The sequence below is a fragment of the Oncorhynchus masou genome, unplaced genomic scaffold, assembly GCF_036934945.1.
Source record: "Oncorhynchus masou masou isolate Uvic2021 unplaced genomic scaffold, UVic_Omas_1.1 unplaced_scaffold_8879, whole genome shotgun sequence".
In the NCBI taxonomy this organism is placed as follows: Eukaryota; Metazoa; Chordata; class Actinopteri; order Salmoniformes; family Salmonidae; genus Oncorhynchus; species Oncorhynchus masou.
This window is the reverse complement of record NW_027015345.1, coordinates 1-11709: the sequence shown is the minus strand read 5'-3', so window position 1 is coordinate 11709 and position 11709 is coordinate 1. Positions and strand designations below refer to the sequence as shown.

The window sequence follows — 11709 nt, the reverse complement described above, 5'->3', positions numbered from 1 at the left end:
TGCGCCGAATACCACAAGTGTGGACCTTACCGTGAACTGCTTACTTACAAACCCTAAACCAGCAGTGCAAATAAACTAAAGTAAAAAATACAAAAAGTAACAATAACAAGGCTATATACAGGGGTAACCAATACAATTTGATACCGAGTCAGTGTGCAGGAAAGCAAAAGTAGTTGGCTCGCGCCCCAAGTGGGGCAGAACTAAATCCACTCAGTTATTTTAAAAGTTTGACATGGGGCTAAATAAGAGAACTACATCATTTTGTACAATTTTATTTGATATTTACAAGTTTGCCAGTCTTTGCAACAATTAAAATACCACAAGATGCCAAGGGGACCTCATTTGTTCAGTTTCATACAAATTAAAAGCAGATTGCTAACACCTATTTGTCAAATAAAATTCTGGGTGCCTAATAATAATAATACAGAATGTCTGCAAATTTTATAAAAACTATTTTCACTTTTCCATCAAAGGAAAACATTTGCAAATAAAGCAAATATTTTTTAACAAAAAAGTTATACTGAGATTACACATCTCTACATTCATGTGAAACCACATTTATCTGTTAAAATTAAATAATAGTGGAACTCCACTTGGAGTGGAATGATAGATGGGTAAGTGTTGACTGATCATTACAACCTCAATGATAATCAAATTCATTACATCTCGCAACGGAAACCATTTAGCATTTGAGAACCAAACAGCAGGAAACGATGCAGGACCTACCTGAATTTGTCCAATAAAAACAATTTGTTACAAAACATTTTCCATTTGGGGTAAAACTTGTGTGCAACAGATTAAACGTTTTGCAACAGAATCAGCGTAATGAATGCACCCCAGGTTAAAATATGTATTTCAAGTACTTGAAAATGTAACATTATTCAAATAATTCCGACATATTTTAATAATACAACTGATGCACTACTTGGCTATTTTACAGTTTATCAACTGTCATTTTTGGAATGATTTTCTTATTTACCACAGATGCTTAGGCTTGCTTTATCTCAAACAATGTGCTTCAAAAATCAACTCACTACATACTGTAGGCTGCGTTCACACAGGCAGCCCACCTCTGATATTTTTTCCTCATTTGGTGTTTTGACCATTCATCAGATCTTTTACTTTGGCAGATCTTTTTCAGAGCTGATCCCTGATTGGTTAAAATCAATTTAGTGGGGAAAAAATCTCAGGAGTGGAGCCGACTAAACGCAGCCATATAAGACAAGTATTTATTTGCTCTACAGTGTGTAAGAAGTACAGGATATGACAAAATAAAAGGATGAAGGTGTCCTAGCAGAAATGGTTTATAGAGAGTTCAGTAGCAGTAGAATGTGTTTCACAGCTTTAACAGAGTTAAAGAGAGAATTTAAACAGCTAAAATGCACTGCTGTTTTGAATAGCTTCTAAAGTGTCACTGCAGAGTAAAACACACGTTCACTGGAGAATGGGCACAAGTTCATCATATTTACAAACAATAGTGATCCTCAAGCTAAATGTAAGGGGTCCTACAGAGGTCAAAACACATCACACAATCTTTTTATAGTATTTCACAATAAGATGGTGCATGTTTGTCTATACACACACACACACACACAAACAAGGTCAATCTCGCATGCGTGACGTAACATTTTGCACAAAATAGATAACGCGCCCTTGAATAACTAAAATCTATAGAGAGAAGCTACACTACATGGCCAAAAGTATGTGAACACCTGGTTGGATGAACATCTTATTCCAAAATCATGGGCATTAATATGGACTTGGTCCCTTCCCTTGCTGCTATAACAGCCTCCACTCTTTGGGAAGGATTGGAAGCAAGTCCTCGCAGCATTCAGCACAAGAGCATTAGTGAGGTCGGCCACGGTGCTGGGCGGTGGAGCCTGGTGGCGTGCCAGTTCATACCAAAGGTGTTCAATAGAATTGAAGACAGGGCTCTATACCAGGCCAGTCAAGTTCTTCCACACTTTTCGACAAACCATTTCTGTATGGACCTTGCTTTGTGCACGGGGGCATTGTCATGCTGGAACAGGAAAGGGTCTTCCCCAAACTGTTGCCACAGAATTGGAAGCACAGAATCGTCTAGAACGTCATTGTCAGCTGTAGCGTCAAGATTTCCCTTCAATGGAACTAAGGGGCCTAGCACAAACCATGAAAAACAGCCCTAGACCATTATTCCTCCTCCACCAAAGTTTACAGTTGGCACTATGCAGTCGGGCAGGTAGCATTCTCTTGGCATCTGCCAAACCCAGGATTGTCCATCGGACTGCCAGATGGTGAAACGTGTTTCATCACTCCAGAGAACGTGTTTCCAATGCTCCAGAGTCCAATGGCGGTGAGCTTTACACCACTCCAGCCGATGCTTGGCATTGCGCATGGTGATCTGGTGTGCAGCTGCTCGACCATGGAAACCCATTTCATGAAGCTCTCGATGAACAGTTATTGTACTGACTTTGCTTACAGAGGCCGTTTGAAACTCGGTAGGGAGTGTTGTAACCGAGGACAGACGATTTGTACCTGCTTCAGTGGCCCTGTTCTGTGAGCTGTGGCCTACCACTTCGGAGCTGAGCTGTTGTTGCTCCTAGATGTTTCCATTTTACAATAACAGCACTTACAGTTGACTGGGGCAGCTCTAGCAGGGCAGAAATCTGACAAACTGACTTGTTGGAAAGTTGGAATCCTAAGATTGATGCCACTGAGCTCTTCAGTATGGCCCATTCTACTGTCAATGTTTGTCTATGGAGACTGCATAGCTGTGTGCTCGATTTTATACACCCGTCAGCAATAAGTGTGCCTGAAATAGCCAAATCCACTAATTTGATGGGTTGTCCACTCACTTTTGGCCATGTAGTGCATCAGTGTGTGGAATCTGTAGGGAGTTACCTGGGTGAATTCCTAAAAATGTTTATAAATACCTCATTCTCTGGGTTAGTTTGAACATGATTTGCAAGTTGTGCCCAGAATCCCCAGTTTTGCCCCTCCCATTTTAAGCTGAAAGAATTTTCTGAATTCTATTTGCCTCTAGTTCCCCAACTCAGTTTTCAGAATCTAGCATACCTCACTACAAAATAATAGCAGTAACACCAAAGATATATTCAGACCCCTGGACTTTCCAAATTTTGTTATGTTAGGCTTATTCTAAAATGTATTAAATAAAAAAATCCTCAGCAATTTACACACAATACCCCATAATGACAATGCAAAAACAGTTATTTTATTTTAAATGTTACCAAATGTATTACCTAGAAAACAGAAATACCTTTATTCAGACCCTTTTATGAGACTCGAAATTGAGCTCAGGTGCATCTTGTTTCCATTTATCATCCTTGAGATGTGTCGACAACTTGAGTCCACCAGTGGTAAATTCAATTGATTAGATTTGGAAAGGCACATAACTGTCTATAGAAAGGTTGCGCCGTTTTGCAGTACATGTCACAGCAAAAATCAAGCCATGAGGTTGAAGAAATTGTCCGTAGACCTCCGAGACAGGATTGCGTCAAGGCACAGATCTGGGGAAGGGTACCAAAAAGGGTCCCAAGAACATAGTGCCCTCCATCATTCTTAAATGGAAGTTTGGAACCACAGAGACTGTTCCTAGAGCTGGCCGCCCAGCCAAACTGAGCAATCGAGGGAAAAGTGCCTTGGTCAGGGAGGTGAACAAGAACTCGATGGTCACCCTGGACAGAGCTCTAGAGTTCCTATGAGGAGATGGGAGAACCTTCCAGAAGGACAACCATCCCTGCATCACTCCACCAAATCAGGCCTTTATGGTAGAGTGGCCAGACGGAAGCCACTCCTCAATAACAGGCACGACAGCCCGCTTGGAGTTTGCTAAAAGGCACCTAAGACTCTCAGACCATGAGAAACAATATTCTCTGGTCTGATGAAACCAAAATTGAACTCTTCGGCCTGAATGCCAAGCGTCACATCTGGAGGAAACCTAACACCATCCCTTCGGTGAAGCCATGGTGGGTGACAGCATCATTATGCTCTGGGGATGTTTTTCAGCAGCAGGGACTGGGAGACTTGTCAGGATCGAGGCACAGATGAACAGAGCAAAGTACAGAGAGATCCTTGATGAAAACCTGCTCCAGAGCGCTCCAGGACCTCAGACTGGGCGAAGGGGTTGTTGTCCTTCCAACAGGACAACGACCCTAAGCACAAAGCCAAGACAGCGTAGGGGTGGCTTCGGGACAAGTCTCTTAATGTCCTTGAGTGGCCCAAGCAGAGCTCAGGGATTTGAACCCGATTAAACATCTCTGGAGAGACCTGAAAATAGCTGCGCAGCAACGCCCCCTTCCAACCTGATAGAGCCTGAGAGGATCTGCAGAGAAGAATGGGAGAAACTGCCCAAATACAGGTGTGCCAAGCTTGTAGCATCATACCCAAGACTTGAGGCTGTAGTCACTGCCAAATGTGCTTCAACAAAGTACTGAGTAAAGGGTCACAACACTTATGTAAATGTGATGTTTTTTTTAATATTCTAAGACATTTCTAAAAAAAATAAACTGTTTTTGCTTTTGTCATTATGGTTTATTGTGTGTCGATTGATAAGAAAACCCCCAACTTTAATCATTTTAGAATTACGCTGTAACGTAAAAAATGTGGGAAAAAGTCAAGAGGTCTGAATATTTTCTGATGGCACTGTATGCATAAGTATATATCTACATTCAGGTGTGTGTCACTGCTCCTGAGAGATATAGTTGATAAGTTGCCTGCAACAAATATTCTGGAAGCACTATCAAAACAACTGGATACCACACAAATTCCATATCAGTGCTCTGTTTGCCACAGGCATCTTCAACTCTACGTATCCCTCAGACCTTATAACAACCAGCACCAGTCATCTCTACAGGGCCAGACCAACCCCTGCCCTATGCGCAAACATTATTATCCAATGTCTAGCACTGGGTCACCCCAGAAATGTCTTTATTTTCCCTTCCAATGGGAAATGGAATACTGTCAATAGGACATGTTGGTAATAAAATCTAAATGTTTTAATAATAAACAGGAAAAATTGGAACCAAACAGAACAGCTAACATCAGAACAGAGACCAACATGTTAGTCAATATCTCATGGTGGTTAAATATATAATGAATTATAATTTGGTTGAATCAAAATAAACAGGTATAATTCCCAATCAACTATTATGTTCTTTGGCCTAGGGTAAGGACAACTGTAATGGAGAAAGACGACTGTCTGTCTTCGTGTTTGTTAGGCGTCTTCAAAGCTACTTTAGTCATTCAAGGAGAAGAATCTGAGTCAGTGCATCGCGGACACTCTGCCCCAAATTCTCAGGGAATTTCACTACAAACTCAAGCACCATGTCCCCCTCTTCTCTGGGCACTTGGACAGGGTAGTCCCTCTCCCACGATACGCTTCTTCATCCCAGGTTTGACCACGTCTCTAGAGGTCACAGTCACAGTCCTGCCGTCCAGAGTGGGAGCGCTGACCGTGCATCCACACAGTGCCTGATGGGGAGAGAAATACAGATTGTCACAATTAGGTGTGTTATATTTTTAGTTAAAAAGGAGGACAAAGCCTGAAGATATATTGAATTAATATTAAGAAATTATTAAGAAATTGTGTTGTAGTGCGATGTTCCAAATGCCTGTATCGTAAGATTTGTTTTTATGAGCGTCTATGTCCGCTTGTTCTCATGACTTTGTCTTTCGATCTCGTCTCCTTCGCACCTTCTGTGCTGTGTGCACCTACCCCTCTCGCTCTCTCTCACAAACACACACACACCCCTCACTCCTGTGTGGCCAGTGTAGAGCATGGCGCTTGCAACAACAAGCCTTCCCCACTGGGGCCACCCATATGCAGTAGTGGCCCCAGCCGACTTGTAAGTCGCTTTGGACAAAAGCGTCTGCTAAATGGGATATATTTATTTATTTATATTTAACAACAAAGACGAAAGATCACTTCATCCTCTGACAACAAGCGGTTTCAACGATATTTGCATTTGAGGTTTGGTCCAACAGAATGGGTGAGATGGACCCTGAAACACATTGGGACATTTTTTTGTAAGAGAACTTAACCTTTCTAACGATACCTTTTATGTCTCAACCAAAATTTAGGGCAGAGCAGACCTTCTAAAACTGTTCAAAAGTTTGAGGTCACTTAGAAATGTCCTTGTTTTTGAAAGAAAAGCAAATTTTTTGTCCATTAAAATAAAATCTAATTGATCAGAAATAGTGTAGACATTGTTTATGTTGTAAATGACTATTGTAGCTGGAAACGGCTGATTTATGGAATATCTCCGTAGGCGTACAGAGGCCCAATATCAGCCACTCCTGTGTTCAATGGCACGTTATGGTAGCTAATCCAAGTTCATAATTTTAAAAGGCTAATTTATCATTAGAAAATCATTTTGCTGTGTGTACGCCTCACAAATCCTCAACTGGCAGCTTCATTAAATAGTACCCACAAAACACCAGTCTCAGCGTCACAGTGAAGGCGACTCCGGGATGCTGGCCTTCTAGGCAGAGTTTCTCTGTCAGTGTGTGTTCTTTTGACCATCTTAATATTTTATTTTTAATGGCCAGTCTGAGAATGGCCTTTTCTGTGCAACTCTGCCTTGAAGGCCAGCATCCCAGAGTCGCCTCTTCACTGTTGACGTTGAGATTGGTGTTTTGTGGGTACTATTTAATGAAGCTGCCAGTTGAGGACTTGTGAGGCGTCTGTTTCTCAAACTAGACACTAATTTACTTGTCCTCTGGCTCAGTAGTGCACCGGGGCCTCCCACTCCTATTCTGGTTAGAGCCCGTTTGCGTTGTTCTGTGAAGGGAGTAGTACACTCAGTATTGTACAAGATCTTCAATTTCTTGGCAATTTCTCTCATGGAATAGCCTTCATTTCTTAGAACAAGAATAAACTAAAGAGTTTCAGAAGAAAGTTTCTGGACATTGTTAATGTTGTAAATTACTATTGTAGCTCAATGTCAACACTATATTTCTCATCAATTTGATGTTATTTTAATGGACCAAATTGTTTGCTTGTCTTGCAAAAACAAAGACATTTCTAAGTGACCCCAAACTTTTGAACGGTAGTGTACATTGTAAAAACAACTAGCTGGAGCCGTCTGAGTGGTCGGCTATGAACGCCCTTACCCGCTAGTACGTAATGCTGATAATTGGTTCTGACTAAGCTACAGGCTGTTCTGCAAGAACAGTACGAATACTTCTTAGTCTAGGACTTTTCTCTTCACCACCACACAGTATAGTATTCACACACAGAAATCTCCAGTTTACAGAGGATGGACTTGTGGTTTTCTTGGATGCATTGTGCCCACAATTTTACTAAAATAAACACACATAACTTGGTCGGCAGCCAAACTTGCGTCTTCATCTGCCGACAACGATAGCCACTCTGACCTGGAGTGGGTTGGGTCAGAGTACAAATGTGCATTCGGGCACTCTAATTGGTGTAAACCAAGAGACTGTGACAGACAGCTGAGAAGGGGAGAAATCACCCTAATAGGACTGTGGAGAGTCAGAGATGGTCTGTTTTCTCTCTCTCTCTCTCTCTCTCTCTCACACACACACACACACACACACACACCCTTGTTTTCATAAATGTGATTATATAAGCTTGAAGCCCATTCAAAAACACAGTACGGGACTTGCAACAGGAGGTAGTAAATACTAGTACTTTCATACCGTACTGGCAACTTGTTCTCATTCTGAGAAATAAGCATCTTCTTATCCATGTAGATAGGCCACAAAATGGACAGGCTAGCATTTTGTTCAAACAGTAGGCGACTGACAGGAGGGTGTGTTCATAACAGCTCAACTGTTCGAACTTGTTAGCAAGTAAATAGATCCAAGATGGCTAGACTTTAAATATAAAGATTAGCTAACTACTCATTATTAGTGGATATGCATGGTTCTGGTTACATTTTGTACAAAAAGGGCATTTTCATACAGACAGACTTAAAAGCCAGATCAGTGATTATTGCAAAAAAAGCAAGTTAAACTGCTATAATATAATTATTAGTGGGTTGTATAAGGCTTACATTTAGCCTAGGTATAATTTTACAAGCCATGAATTCATTAGATTATTCCTGACTGTTTAAAATGTTTGAAATGCAGTGTACTGACCTTTAAATGGTGCAACAAAGCTTAGAGAAAAATATATATATTTTTAATATACATTGTGAATCGCCCATAAGTTACAAAACAAATCGACATATGATTTTTAGGTCCTTTCGCCCAACCCTGCCTGAGAGCAGCAGAGAAATATCATTACAGAGAAAACAAGTGAAAGAGTTTAGTGGGTTACGTCTATGACTGACACAATGTTTAAGAAATCACAAAGACCAAGCACTCACATCTCTGAGGGACACTCTAGCAGGGTAGATGATATCGGAGCCATCCCGGCGGAACACAGGATGGGGTTTTGTCTTTGACCACAAACACCACGTCAGCAGGAATGTTGTGGGTGTGTCATCTCCCTCCTGGGGAAGGTGATCTTGGTCCCTTCCTTCCAGCCTCGCTTGATGTCCACTGTCAGGATCTTGTCCTTCGCTGCGCATGCTGCAGCCGTCCGGTTCAGCCGCTTCCTGGAGATCTTCATCTTCTTGGTGCAGCCGGAGAACACCTCCTCCAGGCTCACCTTCAGCTCGTGTACCACCGGAGAATCTTCTTCTTCTCACGGCCCCCATGGGGACCCCTGGTCGGGATTTGAAGGACCTCTGGTGTTGGTGGAACCCTCCCATTCCACCCGGCATACCCCCCATACCAAATGCAGCAAAGGGGTCATCAGTGTCCATGTCATCGTCCCCGTTGCGTGCGAAGAACTGGTCGAATGGGCTGCGGCCACCAAAAAACTCTGTAAACATGGCGTGAGGATCTCCATGGAAGGTGTAGTTGTAGTTGTTGGGGCCATTGGGACCACCACCCCGCCGGCTGTGTGCCCCTTCAGGCCTGTAAGAGTGAACACAACATCAAAATTGCTATTTTAGAACACAAGAACAAACATCAAAATGTTTATTTTAAATCCATTTGAATCACTTATCCATAACACACTTTCAACACTTCCAGACATACCATCTCTCTAAATAAATAATGCTAAAGCATGTTACATTTCCACCTGTGTCTTCAGGGTCACTGACAGAGCAGTGTTTCTGAAAAGTGTTCTGCGATGTGTCACAAACCATGAGCGGACGTGACAGAACGAAGGAATTAACGTTGTGATGTGAACAAACTAGCCCCACCAGTTTGAACGCAGAATAAACAGGAAAGTTCCAGCAAGTTCTCGGAGATAATTGTAGTGCCTCTGACTGTTTCCGGTGCTCAGTTGCTTCCAATATAATAACTACAACAGTTTCTAGGGCTACACTTAAAGAAAAACACAAACAGCAACATTTAAATAATAAGGTTAGCTAGAAGCTGTCAAAAACAACGACCACGGCTGATACAGCTACCAACGTTACATAGTTGGCAAACCTGACAACGTCGATTGCGCAAGACAGTTTAGGTTACAATGGTGCAGCACACTGTGTGGAACCAAAAGTTGATGCGTTACCTTCTTCTCCATATCGGTCATATCCTTTTTCTTGCGTCGCTGAGGACATCATAGGCCTCGGCGATTTCTTTGAATTTATCCTCAGCTCCAGTGGACTTGTTTTTATCAGGGTGATATCGCAGGGCCTGCTTTCGATACGCCTTCTTTATCTCGTCCTCAGAGGCGCCTTTCTGTATACCCAACACTTTATAATAGTCTTTACCCATTACAAGTATCTGTCAAGTAACGCTTGATATTCAAAAAACATAGTCAATGCACCAGTTAATCTTATATCAAAGGCCGTCAACCAACCACAATGAAATGTAGTGTTTGCAGCTGGCTAGCTACTTAACCAGTTGACAGCTGCAAGCTAGCTACAAATCCGACCCGCCACGATTTTTTTGACCCATTAAACTATGGAGTTACATAAATATATCCCGCTCTCTGCTGAATAAATCAATTTATGAGCTGAGATATCGTGGCTACTCAAAATACGCTTTTCACCATGTCGCTAGCTAGCCACCATGTAAGAAACTTCCAGAAGTACTGGTGCTGATACTGCTGTGACTATCGCATTTCCACATTGACTGACATCTCCGCCCCTTTCCACGTCATGCTTTCAAAATGGTCTGTGCTTTCAAGATCTCTGGGACGTCCCTACCCCATTGAAGTTGAACTGTATGAATGGTTAAAGTTCGGGTTAGGGTAGCCTCGTCGAGAACCAGGCGTGACAACGGGTTATGCTTGGGTTAGGGTAAGGACGTCCCAAGGAATCCGAATATCACTAACCTTGTCAAAATCAAGAACTACGATTTTCGCCCCACCACCCCCTGGCAGCAGTTGCTTACACATATAAGAAGGGATAAACTGCATGTTCAGGGATGGACAAATGGCGGCCCAACAAAATTTTGCTTAGTGGCCCCAAAAGGGTCACCCCATACAGAACCAGGGGCGGCAGGGTATCCTAGTGGTTAGAGCGTTGGACTAGTAACCGGAAAGTTGCAAGTTCAAACCCCCGAGCTCACAAGGTACAAATCTATCGTTCTGCCCCTGAACAGGCAGTTAACCCACTGTTCCTAGGCTGAAAATAAGAAATTGTTCTTAACTGACTTGCCTAGTTAAATAAAGGTTAAAAAAAAACAATCAGTCGATGTAATCGAGAATCATCAGAAATCAAGCGATATGAATCGAACAGTAGGGCGCCGCCTGACCTACTGATTGCAATTGTATCGTGTAAAAGGGGAGGGCCGACTCTGACTGCATGTGCGGGTTACGATGTAGGTACACAGACCCGCGAGCCACTGCAGACCCACATGAGGTAATATTTTTTTTGTGGCCCCCACCCCAATTAAAAGTTGCCCATCACTGATGTAGATAATAATTTCTTCACATTGTGGGTATCTGTGGCAAAGCTTTATAAATGATTTCATTAGCTAAAATAATATGAATGCATATTGTGACAAGACTATTGATATGTTGCATATCAAATACCACACGGTAGAATAATATAATAGTGTTCCTCTTGCAATGCCTAATTATATATCTTAGATGTCCTACATATCTTTCATGATATGGAAAGATATTGGCTTTAAAATGACTCCATGTCAGGGCTTCTGGAAAATAAAGAAGAGATAACTTGCAAAGTGAAGTGATAATAACGCTGACTACCACAGAGGGGCAGCATTGCAGCTTCTTAAATCACGGAAACTGTAACATTATTCTCACGCTTCACTGGAGAGCCCCATAGCGTGATAACCTGATATGCTCCAGTATCAGTTTGGATTCCAGGCTAATAATACGAGCCCACCGTACTATAACATCTGTTGCATATCACAACGTCCAAAAAACAAACTTGAACATGATGTTAAATTGAGATTATGAGAGAACCATTTGTTTAAATCAATTGAATTTGCTGGCTGCAACATGATAGGACAGCTTTTCCAGCTCCTGTCCAGGTTTTCTAACTCCTGTCCTGGTTTTCCAACTCCAGTCCACTCCAACACAGAGACTGATTTTCTGCACATAATCAACAAAATCAGCAGCCCCCTTTGTACAAATCCTTGTTTACATTACAGCAGATTTTTTTATATTTTTTATTTAACCTTTTTTTTTAAACTAAGCAAGTCATGTAAAAACAAATTCTTATTTACAATGACAGCCTACCCTGGCCAAACTCTAACCCGGACGACGCTGGGCCAATTGTG

At 42.0% G+C, this 11709-nt stretch overlaps 1 pseudogene; it reads right to left on the bottom strand.

Annotated features, from left to right (window-relative positions):
- Positions 1 to 5237: 5237 nt before the first annotated feature.
- LOC135538011 (dnaJ homolog subfamily B member 1-like) lies at positions 5238 to 10109 on the bottom strand (annotated as a pseudogene).
- Between the last annotated feature and the right edge of the window lie 1600 nt (positions 10110 to 11709).